The sequence below is a fragment of the Haliaeetus leucocephalus genome, unplaced genomic scaffold, assembly GCF_000737465.1.
Source record: "Haliaeetus leucocephalus isolate CR32 unplaced genomic scaffold, Haliaeetus_leucocephalus-4.0 Scaffold13, whole genome shotgun sequence".
NCBI lineage: Eukaryota > Metazoa > Chordata > Aves > Accipitriformes > Accipitridae > Haliaeetus > Haliaeetus leucocephalus.
The window spans coordinates 1,621,417-1,642,820 of NW_010972449.1; the positions used below are offsets into that span (position 1 = coordinate 1,621,417).

At 40.3% G+C, this 21,404-nt stretch overlaps 1 protein-coding gene across 3 annotated transcripts in view; it reads right to left on the reverse strand.

Annotated features, from left to right (window-relative positions):
- Positions 1 to 20,719, reverse strand: part of TAOK3 (TAO kinase 3) — a 93,642-nt gene extending 72,923 nt beyond the window's left edge. For all 3 annotated transcript variants that reach the window (XM_010574344.1, XM_010574325.1, XM_010574333.1), the window contains exon 1: positions 20,651 to 20,719. The gene's annotated coding sequence lies outside the window, so the exon portion shown is untranslated. The remainder of the gene's footprint in view (positions 1 to 20,650) is intronic.
- Between the last annotated feature and the right edge of the window lie 685 nt (positions 20,720 to 21,404).

Sequence of the window (21,404 nt, forward strand, 5' to 3'; positions counted from 1 at the left end):
ACTCTTCTGATCAGCCCTTTTCTATCAGGTAACCATACGGTTTTGTGATTTTCTCTTCACAATACTGAAAAAACCCAACACTTTTGGAAGTGTAACTACAGGAGAAAAACACCAAATATTTGCATACAAACAACATACATCAGAGCTGAACATTTCTAACCTAGCCAAATTTCAGTATCCTGTGACTGGAAAAAAAAAAATCCCACTGAAATAAATAACCACAGAAGCTATCTTGCAAACTCCAACCCAGAAGCTTCAAACCATTTGAAATTACGCTGCATGCAGACACTGTTGAAAAAACACAACTACATCTTTCCTTGGTCAGAAACAAACTTTTGCAGAGAATATGAGAGCGTACAAAGTGGTTACGGAGCAAACCTATACTGTGCTTAAACTCTCTGTAAAACATACATGAAGCCAAACAGAGGAACTGCCTTCTCCTCATCTTGCTCTTCTAAGGAAGTGCAATGCAGCAGTGAGGTTCAGCTCCAGGCTTCCCCTTTTCCACCGCACAGCAGGGACGAAGCACTCCTCCCTGCTCCACTTAACACAGCAATAATGGGCCGGGAACTGCCAATTATGTCCAGCTTTGCAAAATTGGCTTCTTGTTACAAATGCAACACTGCAGTTTTCCACTGAGAACTGTTGCTTGCTCACTCTACCGTAACTACAGGAAAAGCCCATTTCTGCAATCTAGAAGAGACATCAGCCAGTATGATAGGTAGTAGGAAAAGCACTTAAAGGACTTGCCCTTTTCCCATGAAAACCTCAAGCAACAATGTAATTCCATCCTTCCTTAGATATTTCACTGTGTGCCCAAGAAGATAAGGTACGCGCTGCTCATGTAGTGGTTTTAAACAAAAGAGCTGCCCTCCTAACAACATGGCACCTAATACCAGTGACTGAGAAAGCACAGCCAGTATTCTTCTTTTCACTTCCATATTAGCCACCAACACAAGGATGGGCAACCTTACTAACCTAACAAGGCCCACATTAAAATATATTCATAAGACAGGGCAAGAAGACAAATACCACGTGTCCTGGACAACCAAGGGAGCAAATTCAGGGAATACTCCCCAGGCATGAGATGACCACAGCATCTACTACACAAAGGAGCTGAGTAAGGGCATCACCACAGAGCCCTGCACCATAACAGCCCAGCTGCCTGCCGTTCAGCTGCTTCCCAAAGCTTTATATTTTACCCTCAGCAAGCCAACCCTCACGCAACTGTGGAACACGGCAAGCCTTATGGCTCTTGGATTTCAAAGTGGGTCTAGACATGATAGCACTCCACTGGCACTCTGGGGTTTCTCTGGAGCACCCCCTGCGCCTCCAGGCAAGATCCCCCCCTGCATGGGAATCCAGACTTCCACGCTGGAAGAAACACGCATGTCAGCTTCTGAAGGAGTAGGTTGGTTTTATTTGGACAATGCCAGAACAAGAACTGATTCTTAGAGGACAAGCCTGAGCTCCGTATCTTGCACACGCAGCTTGCAGGACAGCCACTCCCTTAGATATCCTTTCAAACCACCTCTGTCCTCTCTTCCTCCTCCGGCCTCCTCTCTCACTCTGCCTCTTCAGATGGCAGAACAGGGGGAGCTGTGTTCCAGGGCAGGCATCCCCATCATCTCCAGCCCAAGCAGCTCCTTGTCTCTTCCAATTCCCAGTTTGCAGAGAGATGCAGTTACAGGTGGACATCCCAGCCAGGCACAGTTCCGTGACATCTTTAACTCCATCCTCCTTGTGCTGCTGTACACCCTAACGTGACCACACTGAACATGAAGCTACACCATAACATATTCTTCAGCCCTTCAGAGGCACTTAAGTGAGTCTGCTGACAATTGTGCAGCACTTCCAGACTTACCTCCCTTGTATCTGAGATTTGCAGCTACCCAGAAACTCCACAGTAGCACAGACCCATTGCCAGTGACATGATCTACTTCTGGTAAGGGACTTGTGCTTGAATTCCTTGTGAGTGGCACATGGCTCAAGAGTCACTTTAACCCCTGGGGTTAAAGTGTGAAAAAAAAAAAAAAAAAAGATAGGGAAGGTCTCTCAGACCTATTGCATACTAAAACTAGAGCCATTCCCTGGTGACTGAAATTTCGTTTTCACACTGCTAAGTGGAAACACATTTTCATAGTAGTGCTAAGGAACAGAAATGGAAGAAAGCACCCTTTATACAGATTTCACTTAAGTGTCCTCATTAAAAAGGGAGAAACAGTAGCAGTGTGTAATCATTAATGTCATCCAATATATTTTTGAGTCCCCAACACTCAATCATATTTATTGAGACTCCAGAAACTACCACAAACAGTTTGAGAGCATGTGGCATCTGCTACTTCTAAGATGAGTCATGGTAGGAAATTCCCCTATATTTTCTAGGAACCAGTTTAAGCAGCCAATGATTGAAGCAGTGATCTGACTATGTATGCACCCACAGAAATGAGAAGAAATAACTTCTATCAATAAATGCACATTATATTTAACATACTGACTGCAGATTTCAAATAAGAGATTACAGTTAGAAAAAATATTTTGGGAAAACATTCCCCAGTTTAATTTGAATGGAACATAAATTTTGTCAAGATACATTAAAGAACAGAAGAGACTGGAAGAAAGAGAAACTAATTTAAATAAATTGAATTAATTTGAGGACATTTTGAAGGAGGAAACTAAATACACAACAGAACTTCAACACCTCATAGCACTTGCCTGCATTTTCAAGTGCTATATCATTAACTGTATAATCTCTTACCACATCTGTCCCTCCCCAAACTTTAAATAATCTCAGCTCTCTGCCCCCAGCTTCTGTCTTATCTAAAACTACAAAGGATCAAACTTCTCACCTTCCAATTTCTCTCCACTCCAAAATACTACACTAGAAATGCCTCATTTTCAACAGGCATACTCCTTCCCCCTGACCCCAGATGGCCCGTATCACAGAGACACTTCGCATTTACTCTGCTGACAGCTAGATCCTTCACACTGTAGAGCTGGTTCATTCTGTTCCTCCCCTCAGATGCCTGACAGTCCCACGAAAACCTCTCAGAAGATACATCCATAGCAGCAGCAGCCACCTCTAGATTGGCCTCAGGAGTAAAACTCAGTCTGTCCTGAACTTAAAAGCATCCTGGTTTTGTTTGCCTCTCACTTTCCAAACAGTCTGCCACTACCTTCTACAAGAGAGGGACTGCAATGTGCAAAGTCTAAATTTAACTAAGTTCTAGGTTTGAAGTTGGTCAGTCAGAACCATATGGATTTTAAAAGTCAGGTCAAATTACCAGATGACCTCCTAATGAAGGAATGCAACTTCACTGACAACATAGAATTAGTTTTTACTTTAGTAGGTACTGAGGACGTGTCTTTTGCTAGGCACAAATTCAAGATCTAAGCCAAACTTTTATGAAGTTATTTTATATAGTTTTGACCAATTTCAACATTTTTACTCCACAGTCAATACAGCTGCAAGGAAACTGGGAGGATACAGGATTTCTATGAAGATTCATCCAGTCTTGGAGCATTGGTTGTGTACTTCAAGCTATGATACATTTTTGGTTTTGACTTCTAATCTGATAACAAGAGCTCAAACATTTGTGTGCAAGTAGCAAACTAATAACACTTCCAGATAAGCCCTCAGGCTCCTAGAATTACTGAATAGTAGTAGTCTCACCTTCAGATAGTACAAGATGGCCTTCTTAAATTACCAGGACTCTTGATAAAAATCCAGAAGGACAAAAGAGAAATTCCACCTCACTTTTGAATACCTGAAAGTTACATTCTCATCTATCAATGGAGTGAACTTAAAACAAATCCACCACAAACCAGCAACACCCTAACCCATTAGGTTGAACTACTTGGAAGGACAGTTGCTTACACCCACCATAGACACAGAATAAGATTCACTATTTTTCACCATGAAAGTGACTGCAAAGAGAGTTACAAGCCCTAGCATTTGAGTACACAAAACTTTTTGCTATCCCAGTAACAGTCCATAAGAGGGAGTTTGGTCTTACTGAGAATTAGCTCCCAGACTCACACAGGTTCCCTGTACAACAACAGACCAGGCATTAGCTCTCTTAAGACAAGACACTTTCTGTAAAATGGGACACCACCCCATTTATCTGCAATATTTATACTGACAATTAATTTCTCCAAGTATGAACTTACATATATATTCCTACATAGCTTAGCTAAATGTAGCACTACATTTGAATAGCCTAATGCTATTGTAATAAATTGTCCTTGTTGACATATTACTGCTAAATATCACTACTAATACTTAGTACTTGGCTGTTGACAAGTGCTTAATTATCACAGCAGCATTGTAACAAGAACTGTAAGAGCAAGTTCAAAGAAGCAATTGGAAACTTTCACTCCATTGTAAGAGTTGCTTATTCTGAAATCGGTGGCATAAGCAAGTCTTCCACATCAGGTGATAAAACTGACTATAAGAACACACACAGTTTTCCCCAGCACTCACAGAACCCCCTTGCCAGCATCAGATGTAGCCTAGATGATTTTATTTTTTTTTCCAGCCATTGAATTTTCTTTAAAGGATTCCTGATGAGGGGATTTTCAGGTATGACCTGATGTAAAATAGCTGGAATTCTTTGCAAATATTTACAATAAATTAAGGGTTTGTGCCAAAATACCACTACAGTTGGTAGCAGCGAAGTAGGGTACAGACCTGCACTGTAGCAATCTGTAGCTGGTTTTAGTTCTGAAGGAGAATACCAGTTTTATCAGTATTTCTTCTCTTTTCAGACATCATGTGGCCTTCAATTGCAAAGCTGCATTCATTCAATACCAAAGCAGAACCAAAAGATGTCAACACAATCATATTAATATATGCAATATCTTGTTTCTAGCTGCAACCAGTGCTATACAGATGCGATGAAGATACAAAATCTGATTATTATAACCAAAACGTCTATATACGTAAATCCATTCAAATCCCAGGTCCCTCCTGTCTTCCAAAAAAACGCAAATCCAAATTCCCTGAAGCAACAGGAAAGTGCGTTAGATGTGGAGGCCTATGTATACAATGGCAAAAATCTGCCCTAATGTATTTTAAGTTATGCTACAGGAAGCACTATTGAAACACGAAACAAAACAAAACAAATTTGTCAAACGGATCTCTGGGAGTCTGAAGAAAAGCTCACACATAGCTGTTCCAGGAAACCTGCTCAGCAAAATGGCCATCACACATTTGTCACGTTTCACCTTTCTAGTAAAGCATCAACTCTATGCATAAGAGTTTGTATTAGTATAAGAAGTGTGCATAATTTAAGCACAATTATGTGTATTATGCAAGGTATGCTTGCACCCCTCTGCCTTATTTCCCTCTCTATAAAGAATAAAACTGCGGCTTCTAAGTAGCTTAACTGTTTGATGGACAAAAGTACACCACTGCTGTTCCCCTCAGTCACAAGAACTACATCAACTGATTTTCCAGAACTGGGAAGGCTTAAGATTCAGCAGTATCGCCAAACAGTAAAGACTGCTGGGCACATGATGTCAGTCATCACTGAAGTTCCACCTGAAGAACACCTGCAGGACATATGCAGTGATCTGGTTGCCCCAATTTAATTTTCAGCTGGCAGTGCTCACAAAGCACAGCATTCCTGAGGTGCCCTTACAGGATGCAGAAAGAGCTCAGCGTTAAATTGTTTTCAGTTCAACACTGTGCACGCATAATTCTAGGCTAAATTACACTAAAAGGCACCAGGAACCTTACACTGCAGCTCTACATTCACCTAGTCTGGAGGAAGGGAAGATCCAAAGATTTCACCTGTGCTGGTACCAGATCAAGTAGATTTAAACCGGCCTTTTCCAGAGAGTATAATTCAGCTACCCTACTATGCACACATAGAGCAAGTATAGCTTCAAAATGCTTCTTAGAAAAACCCCCGAAGTACATTTGCATAAATCCTTCAATTTAGAGACCACCAACTCTCAGCATTGCATCATTCATACCTCAGTCAACAGCTGAATAGGAGCACTGGCATTTTAAAATAGTTTTTAGAAAAAAACATTTCGTGTACATTATTGCTGTATGAGTGTTACTCAGGAAGACAGAACCATTTCCATGGCATGTTAATAACAACACAGCAGGCAATCATCCCATAGCTTGCCATGTGTATATTTATTAACCAACCACCATACTGTAAATATGACCAGTGACATTTACGCTTACAGACTGTAAAATAGTTTCCAAACCTGCAACTGAAATGTCAGTATAAAGCTTAAAAATTAATACACGAACTGAGCAGAGGAAGCCCCACCACTACGCAAGAGCAGACCTATTAAGAGTATTTTGTCACCAAAGATGGGCCAATACCCTAGAAGCACTAAGGGAAGTACAAGCAGCAAGGCCATTTCATGTCTGAATGATTAAGACATTTAACCATTTATTTAATTTCTATCATCATGTTAATTTTACAGCCCATTCAATCATACATTCAACACAAAGACTATGGGAAAAGGAGTCCAAGTGTGCACTCTGAAGTGCAGCACTCCAAACACAGGCTCCAAGAGCATCCTAATCCTCCCATCCTATCACCCACCACCAGAAGAGACTGGACTTTCTAAGTGAGATAAATTAACAGTCAAAACAAACACAAAATGCTCTGTAAATGTCAAAGGGTAACCCAACAAAAATACTAAACAACCTGGTAGATTTTAAAGACTACACATAAACCAAAGTGTCCTTCAGAAGGCTGTACTATCTTCCAAAATAGGGACACAGAGCACAAGCACTTTAAGGGTAAGGAACAAGATGACCAGCACAAAAAGAGAAGTGTATCGAATTCATCTGAAGCACCTTTTTGACAGCCAATCAAAATATATCATAATTGAAATTAATCATGGGCCAATAAATGTTCTAATGCTCAGAAGCTATTCAAACATTCCCCAGCAAGATTTTGTTTGTTTTCTGGTATTGCATTTGTCCTTGGAAGTTTTGGGGGTTTGGGATCTGGGTTTAAGTCAGTCCCAACCCAGACGGCACAGCTTCTTAACTACCTGCTCTAAGTTACACACTTCAGCAGATAGATTCGGCAGCCTTACATTTGGGTTCAAGATTTCCATTTGAACCACCAGAGGTTTCATGATTCAATTCAGTAAACGCACCATTTGGCATGTAATTTAGGAGGGAGGACAAAATTTTAAAGCTGCTTCTGAAAACAGTGGAATATGCCCAGATTACTACATAAAGATTCTGGAACAGCTACAAGGAATTCAGCTACTGTTACATAGACTTCTGCCTCTGTTGGCCTGGAAATGCCTCTTAGCCCTGTACTTCCTTCCAGAGTTGGTTTATGCAACCAGTAATTGAAAGCATTCACCATCAGGTCTTTCTTATTTAAAATCAGACACCGTAGATTTCAATGCAGCTTCTTGAGCAGAAAGCATGAAAGAACCACCACAAACATAACTGCAAAGGTAGACTGAGCCTAACATAAGCTTGGTGAATGAAATGGTCTCTTTGGGTAAAGAAAAAGACAGCAAGAGCAGCAGATCCTTCAAGATCAACCTAAAAGATATCAATTTTTCTGCTATTACCAAAATATCTAGGATACACCTGTTCTGCTGACAGAGGAAACCTTGCTCTAGATTAGAAGTCTTCAGACTATCACAACCAAACTGAGTCAGCATGAGACAGTTTAAAGCAGTATAAAAATAATTTTTGAACACATTGTTTAAGAGTAAATGAGGACAGAAACTATATGCCCTGGTACGCCAATATGGCAGCATTTCCCTGTCATGTCAGTGCCACACTGTTTATTAAAGGTTACCATGAGTCATATCTACCTCTGCTCTTTCACTCCCAAAATTATAGCAGGGTACGTTCCCCTGCACACAGAAAGCTTTTCATCTCTTCTGATCATCGCTGGTTTTAAGAGCTGTTGTGACAGGTCAGCAGATACAGACAATACTTAAAACTCCAAATGCTGTTTACTAGCCTTTCTGAAATGAGCTGATGGTTTCACAGCTATTCCTGACAAAGGGCAGCCACACAATTTGTGCAGCTGGCAGTCTAATCAAAGACCAGGAGACAACTTAGGATCCTCAGACTCTCTCTTGTTATCATAGACTGAAGGATACTATCTGGTGCAGAAAAAGCATGCGTGCACTACTGCTGCTACCATGGCAGGCAGGGGGCTTCCATCCATGAAAAAAATTCTTTCATTTTCTTTAAGTTGGCTTGGAATAAACACTGTCAATGCTGCAGCAAACGCACATGGCCATTCACTTGACGAGGGGATTGCTGAGTTTTGGTAGCCTTTAGTGGCATCTACTATGGGGGGGAAGAGGCAGGGAGCCAGGAAAACATTGCTGTATGCATCTAAAAACCTTGTTATTTTTAATAGTGCATTTTAATATCAGTAACCCTGAAGCAAAATGGTTAGAACATTTTCTTCCATTGGTGTTCTGGTAGCACACCAAGAGCTTTCAAAAGGTGGATATTTTGGGCCAGTGCAGCCAGAATGATCCCAGGAAGGAAAGCTCACCCACTGTGGCAAAAATCAGCATAGGAAGGGTGAGTTCATTCATCCATTAAGCTGAAGAGCTTAAAATGGAAACTATTCTGTATGTCTCTCTTCAGGCCAGGATGAACAACCAACAAAAATGAATTACTACTACAGCAAGTGACTGGAAAACACGCTGATGGAAACTGATTATATCTTTTGCCTTTCGCTCCTACCTATTAAAAAGTCCGTAAGAACAAATTATTGCATGTTGTTGCAAAGAGGGAGCAAAATCAGATCCGCTATTTTTACTTTTTTCCTTTAAGGAAGCTTTTGTGTTTCTCCAGCTACAGAGGCTGATCTGTAAGGTCTCACCTCTCCTTGCAATCCCTACTATGCTTATATTCTTAGATATGGATGCACAACTGCAAAAAATCAAAACCAGATAGAGATACTTGCAAAATGCATCACACCAAGTCCTGCAGCTTTGGAGGTTTAAAAAGACTTAAAGGTTTAATGAATAAAATTGGGGTGAAGAAGTCATCTATGTTTAGGGCATTTTGGTATGGAAAAAATTTTTCAAAACAATAACTGACAGCTTCATTTACCAAACATTCTGATTAAAAACAAAAATAAAAAACCCAAGCCACCAAAAGATTCACATTCACAATGAGAGAGTTGGAAGCTAAAAATAACCGGCCAGCTGCAATTCCCACCTTATGTGGCTAGGCAGAAGTGCTTCGTTCTCCCCCTCCCCAAGCACTCACTTCCTTCTTCATTGCAACATCAGAAGATGAACTTGATGCTAACAAGCCACAAAGTCCTGCCCAGAATTTAAAGTCACACCCCAGTAATTACATAAAATAAGCTCTTAATACAAGTGGTTAAAAAAAAAAAAAAAAAAAAAAAAAAATCTATTTACTCAACTTCGGTTTTGCTTTTAATTCCAAAATATTTTGACTGGTCATAAAATAAAAAAAGTAATTTTCATTTCTGAGGTTTGTGTTCTCTACCCAGATGTCTCATTAAATTTTTTTTTTTTTTTTAAATCACAGTGTAGAACATCAGCATGCTCATTTATCTTGCCACTATGCCAATACAGGGATCAATACCCCTGAACATGCAACCTTTTAAGAACAACATTTTAGGTGTATTTGATCTTCACTTTCTGTACAGAAAACATAAAGGAGGACAGCAATAGTGGGTGAAGGAGAAAAAACAAAGGCAACTTAGGATAACATAAAGGTAAAACTCAGTTGTGCAGATGTCCCGCTGAAAAGGTGGCCTTAGATAGCAGATTAATATATAAAAGCAGCAAAAATCCTCCAAAACTCTTTGCAAGCTTCCAGTAAAAAGGCAATGCATTCTCCTCTGACCTGACCTCCCTAAATAAAAGGCAGCACACACAACTGCATGAACAGAAAAAGCCCTCTACAATGCATACAGTTTTTCCCCTGAGAAGACAGAATAAATCGCATGACAGTTATTAAAAAAAACAAATTTTGTGCTCTATTGGTACCCTGACACTAAAAAGACCACTTAAAAACCCAAGACCAGGAGATGGCTCCAGGCCATAGAGCTCATATTAACCCACCTCCAGAGAGAACACTACCTGTTGGGTACAGCAGCCTGGGCAGGGTGTGCCACATACCCAAACCATAACCAAAACCTTCCCTATTGCATATAAATGCAGCTCCCTGGCCACCAGTTAACCACTGAAGTGCAACAGCCTGGTTTTAAACACTCTGTTTTTTAAAAACCCAAACAAACCAACCACCACAACTCCTCCTAGTTGCTTGCCCCAAACCAGGACAGACCCCTGGTGACTTGAAGGACGGCCATCCGTTTCATTAAGTCAGCTTGAGCTTTGCAACAGTTTTCTTAAATCAATCCTCAGCTGGGGGGAGGTAGATTCCACCCTACATCCCCCTTCTACTAATAGTAGTAGCAAACACTTGTGGTTCTGTGACATTAGCAGTCAGCACTAGGAAGTTCCTTCTGCCAGGCACCCAAGATGAGAGTGATAACTCTTCACGTACACAGTTCTACCGTCTCCCACGCAGCTTTTGAGCTGCAGGAATACAAAAGCACAGGATACAGAGGGACTTTCGGCCAGACACTCAGCGTTCAGCAGAACTTCACAAGAGTTCTTAATTTATGAATGATGACACAAATTAAGCTGTCCCTTTTGTTTAAGGCAACCGGGAAGACAGAGATCATAAATACGAAAGTTGACTTCCTCTCTATACACCCTCGAGACTCTTACCCACAACTTCACTGACAACAGCTGCAAATGCTCTTTGGATGGTGAGGCCCTGCCACCAAAAGCCAAATGTTCTTTAACCGAGATGTTTTATCCTTTATGCATTCACCACAAATTCCCTGGATGGCTCTGGAAGCCAGGTGGGCTTAGCAGTGCTCGGAAAGATTTCTGTTGTGCTGTACTGCTTACCTAAACTAAAGAACTTCCTAAATAAAAAAGCAAACAAACAGAAACTTTCCTCATTTGTATTAATGAAACAGCTTGTCTGAAGAAAATTGATATGCATTGGTGCTTCCGTTTCTAACTTTAGGTTCTCGGTTATATACTGCAAGTAATTCTCTCACTTCAGGAACAAATAGGACAATATTAAGAAATAACTTTTCATCTTCACATGATTCCTGTCATGTGGTGCCATGACCTGACATTTTAAAAAGCTATTGTACACCTGAAGTATGAAATAAAAGTTTGTTTGGCAATACCTGTTTGCTTACGTGTTATCATCTTCTAGTCAATATTCTCAGTGCCTGTGAGAGAAATATTCTGCTTGGGGTTTTCTCCCACTTCTTAAGGCAGGGTATTTTTCTATGTAGGCTATAAAACACTGAACAACATGCAGCAAAATATGTCAGCCTTTCAAAAAAGCCCTTCCTTGTTTATATCACATATCTGAACACAAACCCATAAAAAAAAAAGGCAGGTGCAAGTAATATAAAGTACCAAACTTGGGTTTCCTAAAAAAGCACTTCAGAAAACAAGGTAAAATAGAGTCAAAGGAGGGTGTGTTAATTATGATTCAAGTCTTCCCCTGCAGATTGCAGCCAAAGACAACACAAATACTGCCAGACCCAGCTAATGCATAAGAAACAGAAAGTGAAACTCACTAATTTACTCATTAACTTAAACTCAACAGTGGTATGGGATTTTTTTTGTTTGGTGTGGGGGTTTCTGGAGGTTTTGGCCTTTTTTTTTTTTTTTTAAAGAAAAGACAACTCACAGTATAATTTAACAGTACTGCCCCTACTTCCTGAGAGGGAAGTTTCTACCTTCCAGCCCCATCCTCATTCCCCATCTGCCTGTTCCTACCCCCAGACCACTGGCTTTGCTACACATAGTTATTTTGCAGCTGGATCAGTTTCCTAATCCGTATCACAGGTATGTGCCAACACAACTCAGTGGGAGAAAGGAGAAGCTAAAGTAACAGCCGATTTTAATTCAGCAGTAACATCAGCTTAAAAGTCATGTTAATTTACAGACTCATGATTTTAAAATTCACAATCAATGTCATGCTCCCAAACCCCTGATCCCTACCTCCTCAAGCCCTGTGTTTCAATAAGAATCCAAGTCTGTATTCTTTCAGTCGATACATTTCAAATCCATCAAGACACAGAAAACAGCTTATGTATATAATCATGAAGAGATGAAACTCCAAAACCAAATAAAAATGCATGGATTTAGACCTCAGTCATCAAGGCTGTATCTTGACCTTCAAGTATGTAAGTGTGGCACTGCTGAATTTTAAGGAAGTTAAAGTTTAATAAGATACCATTACTAATGGCTGACAAGATTATTTAGTTTTGGAAAAAAACCCTGATATCCAGTCTTTCCTAAAATGGGGTTTCCTCCTTTCTTGCATAGTGGCTTATTAAAATGCTGGCCAGAAGAGATAAAATTCTGACAGATATTTTATAAATATACTCTCAAATGAATTTTTAAAAACCACAACATGAGCATTCACGCAGAAGTTTCACAGTTGTCAGAAGACAACCTGAGCTTGAAGATCGCCAAATCTTAGGAGGTTTTTAATATTTGATTTACACCTTTTAATACTAAGGACTGAAATTTCTGTTGCCTAATACATGTTTTTTTAATCTTTTGTTCAATTTACAAAGTGAAAACATGGCAGATTAAAATACCTAGGCAGATACACAGGAAAAATTCAGCTGAATACATAGCATTTCTTTTGGCAAGAAGGTGCTAAGGGTTCACTAGTGGCAGGATAAGTAATCATCACGATGTTAAACTGCCAAAATTCACTTAGGCTACGGCATGACCTGCATGCAAAACCAGCCGTGAAATAGAAAAGAAACGCTCAAGGCGGACTCAAGCATTAATGCATATGCTCTAGTTTTACTCCAGGCCACTGCAGTGCTCCGATATTGCAGCAGTCTCTATCTACCCAGGGTAATTGAAGGTGAAGCCAGGAACAGCTACTATCATAGCTTCAGCTATTAAGACTCCTTAATGAATGGTCTAACAATAACCCAGGCTTAACCAGTTCTCTCATTCCGAGGGCCTTAACCATAATAAGCCCCTTGAACATTCCTACAGTGTTTTCTGAAGATCTCACAGCATGAGGCTACTAACTGTGCTCCCATAGCCTTGTGAGGCATGTATTAGTCAACTTTTTTTTTTTTCCATTTAAGTACAGATAAAAAACTGAGGCAGAAAGCTAGCAAACGACTTCCCTGTGGATATGCAGCTGACTAGTGGCATACAGAATCCAGATCTTCCAGATTCCAGCCCTGTCATCAGCCAAAAGGCCATCATTATGAAGAAAGAAATTAGTGTGTTCTTATAAATAGCATTTGAATATAAGCCTTCCTAAACTATTTGCAAGGAGTTGACCTTAAACACCAGCAGAGCTGCACTGGTAGCCTGGGGCTCCAGTCACTAGCCTGCATGTCAGTAGACCGGGGTTCTTGTCCCTCTGCTTCTCTGGATGTCTCCAGAGCCTGGGTCTGATACAAACTGTAACAGATCAGACCACAATCTCATTTGACCACCTCCGGCTGGTTTGGGCTCAGCATATCAAGAAACAGTAAAGACTGTTCAAAAATATAAACAATGTTGTTCTAAAATGCTCAGGTAGCCAGGAAAAAGAAAATAAACAACAAACCTTAGTCAGCAACTTTCTGCTACTTTATTCTAAGGCACTAAATGATCATGGTCAGACTGGCAGAAATCTCACTATAACATACAGCTGGAAACCTGAAACAGAAAATGTCCCCAACACACCCGAAATTTGGACCACTTGTCCAAGTCAATATTGAGTCAGCCTTTAGGATTTGAACTGCTCTTATTGTATATCACACATTTACTTGCAATTTCTGCAGCTCTTGGATGCCTAAGTACACCTGCAGCAGGTCTAATTCCTGGACTACATTTCCTGCGGCAAAATACTATGCCCAATACTGATTTTGCAACAACAACAGCAAAAAAAATTCACTTGAAATTACATACTTTCTGGTAAGGCAACCCTAAAATACAAAGTTGAAAATTGCAAAAGCAGAGCTGAAGTAAACAAACTAAAAATAAGACTGCGTAGTAAAAAAGTAATTCCAGTAGTTGCTCATTTATTCTAGTTTTAGATACCTGCATTACTACCTCCCACCCACCTGGGCCATCATCAAGTGCTGAACACACACCTTTACAACCATAACAGGAGCTTTTTGTCTATGGGAAGAGCTGAAAATGGAAAGCTTGTTATCTTCTGTGGGGATCCTCCACAGAGAAAAGACACCATGCAGAAACATTCACAAGAAATTTTGAGAAATAACTGCCTGAGTTGAACAACAAGTTGGAACGTTTTTATTTCTATTCCTCACTTCAGGAGCAAAATGCGGTTACAGGCAGGAGAGCCATAAAATATTCCTATTTTTGGCTGTCTGCTTCCCAAATGACAAAAACCTCATGACTATGAAAACATGAGCCTCTAACACTTCAGCTAAAGGCTCACGTCTCTTAATGCAAAAGCAGCAGCAGAGTCAAAATTCACTGCATTCTCCACAGGATGACAAAACTCATTGCATTAGTATGCATTAAAGCACCGCCTGACTGTGGCAAAGCGGATGAGACCTGACTCTTAACAGAGACTGTTTCCATCCCAGCTCACATTTAGGTCTCAATTATCTTATCGGCTCTGCCACTCGCATACTTTCCAGATAAGAAACGTTTTCCCCCTCTTTTGAAAGACGCTTAGACTTAAAACTGAAACCACAGCCAATGTTAAGATTAAAAATGTTATAAATTAAAACTCATTTAAGGCTAATACTTTTTAAAAAATATTCTGTGTACAGGTTGAAACTGGGAACTAGAATTAATTGACACGCTATGTAAGTTTTAGTAACAGTAGTATGTTCTGCAACTGGAAAGGGAGTATTTTCTTGACTTCCAGTTTGTTCACATGGTTTAGGTCAACGATCAGTTCATCTGAAGTTGAGAAACTGCTTAAGAGGTGGTGGGGGTGGGGGGGGGGAAGCCTGTTTTCCTTTTCCAATCTATGACTAAGAATGAGGCAAGCGAAGGGAGGATCTAAGATCCTGAAGGCGATGGCAACAAGAGGTCATTAGTTAATTCCCTCAACGATAGATACTACTTCCTTTTATTAAATAACATCAGTTTTTAATGATGTCAATTTTTTTTTTCTTCGTAAGGATACAGCATACTTAAACTTCACCTGAAGCAGTCAAAATAAGCAGAAAGAAACACACAGGAAACCCTGAACTGACAGGCAGATTTGTCATAAACCAAGTAAGAAGTAATAAGACTCATCTGATTTTTATGCAAAAACTTACAAAGTTGAGGGAGCATATATATTTGTTCTTACAGATATTGTGTATCTTTGGCCTAACAAAAGCAGTACCAAATCTGGCATAAAGTTTTTTTTAACCAGTACTTTAATGTTTACAAATAAATTAGAATCAGGTTTTTCATTAGGAAAAAAGACAAACACAAACACCATTCTGAGGTTTAAATGAAGGTTCCTGCTTAGTGCTTAAATCGTTTTTGAAAAAGCTTAGTCAATGTAGTCTTATGACCAACTATTTATTATCTATATTACTGCAGCACCTGTAAGCTTCAGTTAGACCGTAGTAAGACCTACAAAGCCACAGCAGAGGTGATTATAATCTCTTCAGAGCAGGCATCATCTAAAAGATGAATAGTTAAGAAACACAGGAGAGCACAAGGAAATAGACGACTGGAATTTATGTTCTCTGTAACTGCATTTCAGTACACTTTCTCTTGTGCACTGGAAGGATCAAGGTGTACATTTTCTTCCTCCACCCACCTCACCAAAAAACCCCTCCAGAAGCTATGTAAGAACAAAACAAACCCCCAAAACACAGAAGGAAGATGCTTTGGCTAGTAAGACTAGAAGAAAACTATATATTTACACATTCTTAACACCTCTACTTCCCATAAAAGACAGAAAGGACTTCAGGTTTTAAGTTGTTATACCATAAAGTGAGACTGAACCGTAAGAAAATAGACATCCCTCTGGATGGCTAAAACGGTAGGTCAACTGTCAAGGCAGAGCTGCTGAGGCAATACCCATCTCCTTTAATGAAACATCCAGTGAGTTCATATATTCACTCCAGTGCAACAGGCACATACACAACTTTTGGAAGAATCCTGTTTTTATTTAAAGGAATTCTTTGAAAATTTACCACTAAAACATAGTAGTGCATCCAACACAAACCAGCAGCCAGAGCAGTTTACAAAGCTTTTTGCTCAGCATTAGCCTAAAAATCCAAACTCTTTTTGCTGTGTAATAAATCAGTGCTCTGCGTTTAACAATTTTCAGCGGTACCATATGCTACATAGTCCCATATGTTCTATCACAGGGAAGAAAAACATCATCTCAATATGAATCATCAGTGACTATATTCTTGTAAATCTGGCTTAAACACTCACAACGTTCAAGGGCAACCCTAAATAAATCTGCTCAATTTTATGTCAGATTCTGTGCAACAGAATCGCAGATCACTTATTTAAAATTAAAGAAAAAAGGAGTTTTAATGTAGGAAGTGAGCACACTATTTGCATCTCTCCAGAAACAGACTCACTATGCACAAGATTTGGCACACATTCATCAATTCCAATCTAATAAAGACATCCTGCTCATAAAATGATGATAGTATCTGGTATTCATAACACCTTTCATCCTAAACTGCTTAATGTATGTGAAAATACGTACACTACCTATAAGATTCATTCCTCCCAGTGTTGAAAAGCAACTACTCTGGAACATGGCATCTGCCACATTCTGCTTCACAGTAATTCTGGAGAGTAGTTTGTCAGAAAAGTAAAAAACAAACCAAAACAAAACCAAACCCATGTATGCATTTTAGGCTACAGGGAAATGCAGTAGGCACTGTAGTTTCCTAGACGGGAGTTTATCCAGGACTTTGCGTTAACATCTCCGCTCTTAAAGTGACAATTTCTTAGATTAAGTATGAAGAGCTTTCTCTCTCTTCCCAAAGACACTGCAACCCGCAGCATAAAAGCCGCTTGTACTGAAGCAAAGTCATGAAGGCCTGAAAACATGGCACCCCAAAGTCACCATTTGCCCTTCTTCTGAGGAATTACTTGGTCTCATAACCCAGCATCATAATTAGCAGAGTGACAGCAGAAGGGGCTGCAAATAGGGGGGGATTCCCTGGTTGAAAACTTTAAAGGCAACCTAATGAAGATTAGTTCACCTGAAGGAGCTACGTTCTCTAGCTTTGCCCAACTAACCCCCACGATCCAACCATGTCCAATTATACTAATATTCAGAAGGACAGACTGAAATTAATACGCCAAACAAACTATGAGAATGTCTTTATTTGAAAGTCTTTTGTAGCTAAGTAGGAAGGCATGCAACTGCGCGTTCCCACATAACTATTGGTTTCATTAAATTCGAAATAAACCAGAGTCCATTTTGACCTAATATTCAGGGTGGGGAAAAAAATAGTAATTACATCAACATCAAGCTATTACCTGTTGAAGGGCATAAGTGCTTACTTCATTAACAACTCGGACAAACTTGTTTTGTAAGCTCCCTATATTAAATTTGAAATTTCCCTGCCCTTACAAATTAAACTAACAATTTCTTACACAAAGGGAAAGTCCAGTAAGACAACACAAACACAAGGATGAGTATATAAACATGAGAACTTCCAAACTGCCCAAATCAAATGCATTCTTTGCCGTCCTCAATAAGAACAAGCCTACCAAAGCCACCTAGACAACCTAATTTCAACAATTTCTCTGAATTCACTTAAACGACTTTAAAAAAAAAATAAAAAAATACTAGCAGTACTCCAGGGTTCTTCAATCTGAGAGCAAAACGTACTGACCTTGACAAACATGTGTTTTTCACATTTCCAACCGGAGGTAAAAATTAAATACCCACGATATAGTTCTACAGAATAAGGATAGCATGTCACATTAGAAGCATTGTTCTTTAACGCTGTGAAGTGGGGCTTTATAAAGATTCAACAGAAGCTGCCACAGTATCAGAAATAACTAGGAGGGCACTCAGATTTCCAACATCCTTCAGTAGCTCAGGAGATGGATGACCACACCCAATTAATTTACTTTAATTTCTATTTCAACTTTCCTCCTCATTAATTAGGAACTGAGGTTCACATAGATTACAGTTCCTGGCATGCAATGCCCATGATGATTTTAAGTGGTGCACACTATACGATTGTGCTTCGTGTGCTGTAATACAGCCAGCAGATCAAAATGAAAAGTCAGAATGTGTGCTACCTATGTAAAAATAGGAAGAGAGATTTCCTTCTTTTTACCCCAAATATCTAAGGAACCCTAGATTTATCAGATCAATACTCTGTAAAATATGTTTCACTCAAATTAAAACAGACCTACCACAGTGATTTCAGAGTGATAACAAGACAGTGTCAGGAAAACTCACTGAGCTACCCTTGAAAGGACTAATGAACAAGCAGGCACAATGCAATTGCATAATGTTTATTACACAGCACTAAGCCGAAGGCAATCAAATAATTTTGGTTTAATCAATGGCCTTCAAATAAGGAAGCAGTTTGAAAATAATACGCATAAAATAAAGCACTCTTTTGGGTTTATTACGATTTTTTTTCCTGTCGTGTAAAAGCACATTTATTAAAAAAGCTGAACACGTACTGAAATATATTATAAAAGTCTACTTCTTGAATATCTTTGATACAAAATTGCACTTTTATTCAAACTCACTTTGCTGTAAATGCTGTGACTGAACCACAGAGAGGTTCTGTTAAAAGAATCTGAACTCTCTCTTAAAACAAAAGATCTGTTTTCTATTTAAAAACATTAACCTTACACTAAGTTTTTTTTCCCCTGTAAAAAACAACAAATAAATAAAATTGAAAGCGTTTCATGAACACCTTCTCCCCTGCCATTTCTCATAACCTGAATGTTGCAGCATTTCACAAGGCTGCAGAACAACCTGGAACAAAAACCTGTAAATGGAGAAAACAACTAGTCTGTGTTCCTGGTCCAAATTCGCTGACCCCACCCTTTTTGCAGCAAACGTCCCTGCCACTGCTACCCCTCTCCTCCCCAGCCACAGGGTTTACTGAACAGCCTGCGTCAGCCCAGCAAACTCCAGGCTAGCTACGTACAAGCAGGGTTTTCTCTTGCAGGCAAGACAGCTGATCAGTAAGAAGAGACAGAGCCCAGTTCTGTTGAAAGACCACCCCATCCTGCAACATGTTATGAAAAATAAATTTAACAGCAAAAGCCTGTTGATACAAGATCCATATTTAGAATGCACAGAAGTAGAAACATCTCATCTTTAAAAGGTTTGACTTGCAAGGATCCTTTTTAACTGATAACGAATGTAACATAGCAAAAGGGAAGTACATACAGAGAATCACTGTAAGTAACATACATACAGAAGAATCAGTTTGCAATCTGAAAACCATTATATTGGGAAAGGAAGATGGAAACAATCTAGCTCAAGTTTTCCTCAAATCAGTTGCCAGAGGAAGTTATATGATGAGTTATAAGTAAGAAATCTTGATTTGACAAAAACCTGAAAAAACCCTATACATTAATGCAGATATGAACAGTCTGCAGCTTCACTGTGAAGGCATAAAAGAATTAAGTTGTCATATATTTGTAGAATTTCAATGTTAAAAGAGAATTTGTGAACAGGTATTTACATTTAAAACACTCCCTATATTGTTACATTACTCCCTGAGAACTCAAAATTAGCTAGCTACCAGAAACAATATAGTTTTAAAGACAAAAACAGAGAGGAACAAGCATGGTGTATTACTTCTCTCCATGAACACTCCATTATCAGTGTAGAAATACCAACACACATACTCTAATAAGCCTGGTACAAGATACATTAAACTAATGACCACTAGCAAAATAAGCTACATCACTCTAAGCATTGTAGCATTCCAAACCTTTGTTATGTAAGCAGACCTTATAGAACAGATTGGAGTCCACTTATCCTCACCCAAACACGAGCACCATAAACTGCAGTAACAGTGTCATACCCCTGTTGTGCTCTTACTCAGTTAACTTTTAATCACTTTGTGTACTGCAGAACAGCTGCCGCAGGAGAGGTGAGGAGCATACCCCATCGATCCGTAACCCTGAACTGCTTTCATCTTCTCATTTTGATCGCTATGCTGTAAGGTGGGCAAAGAGATTTGAAATCCTCTTCGACAGAAAGGGGAACTGAGCACAGCTCTCCGACAGCCTGGGTAAGTCCTTCTGCTAGGAGGCTTCTGCACAGCAGGTAGGCCATACCAGCACCACCTGTTTCGCTGTTTTTAAACAAACATGGCAGCTGCCACTAGACTGTGTGCTGAGCCCAAGTACTCCACACACCTATGAGATCAGTGTTCAACTGCCGGAGCACAACCCTGAGGAGAACACCCTGGTTGCAGAGAGCAAATCTGGCTCCGAGCTGCTCAATTCTGTCCAGGCTGAGTAAGCGACCAGGGAAAACTTGGATGCTACCAGGGCTACTCAGTGGCTACTCAATTTTAGAATTATCATAGTTATAAGATTAGGGAATTAATTCTGCTTATATTCCTGGGGGTGCAGGGGGGTGGGGCGGAAGACACGAGGAGATATATGTAAAACAGAATTCTAAGGACTTAGTACTTGCCTAGTGTCCTCCTTCTTTCTCCTTCCCACGCAAATATGAGTACTGCTAGATGACATTCAGCACCTACAGTAAATCATTTCTTGATGTCATTAAAGGGACAGATACATCTGCTAAGACCAGACCTACATAATTACTTCCAACTCGGTTTAAAGCAAGCTGACAGTAATCAAGCTCCCCTTTTCACTTGAATTTCACTAGGTCAATACTAATGCCGTTCAAATTACTTGCTCACAAACAGATCTGAGGGGCAATCTTAATGGACGAACACTGTTTATCCGAGCTATGACAGTGTCCCTAGCTTGCAGGTGAAGGAAAGGCAGTGGCTTTCCCTCCTCTCTTCACCTCCACCCTCCCACCGAGGCATTTCCCCCTCCGCACAGGTTACTCTAATGCGCCGGAGCTGCTCTCCTGTAGCTCCCAACTTCCCACAGAGCTCCTCCACCACGACCAGCAAACTCGGGACAGCTCACCACACCAGGGAGCCGCATGTCAGAAGTCCTACAAAAACCAGCACAAGCTGCTGGGACCCCCCAACCCCTCTGTGTATGTGTCTATGTGTGTGTGTCCCTCCGTCCCGGCACTCCCAGCACCACAGCCGCCGCAGGAAGACCGCAGCTGGCCGGGGGGCTCCCCCCCCCCCCCAAAACCCCCCTCACACGAAGCCCCGAGGCAGCTACCCCAGCCCCCGAGCACCTCCGGGACACCCGGTACCCCCTCGGCCCGTCAACGGGCGCCACGGGGGCAACGAGAAAGT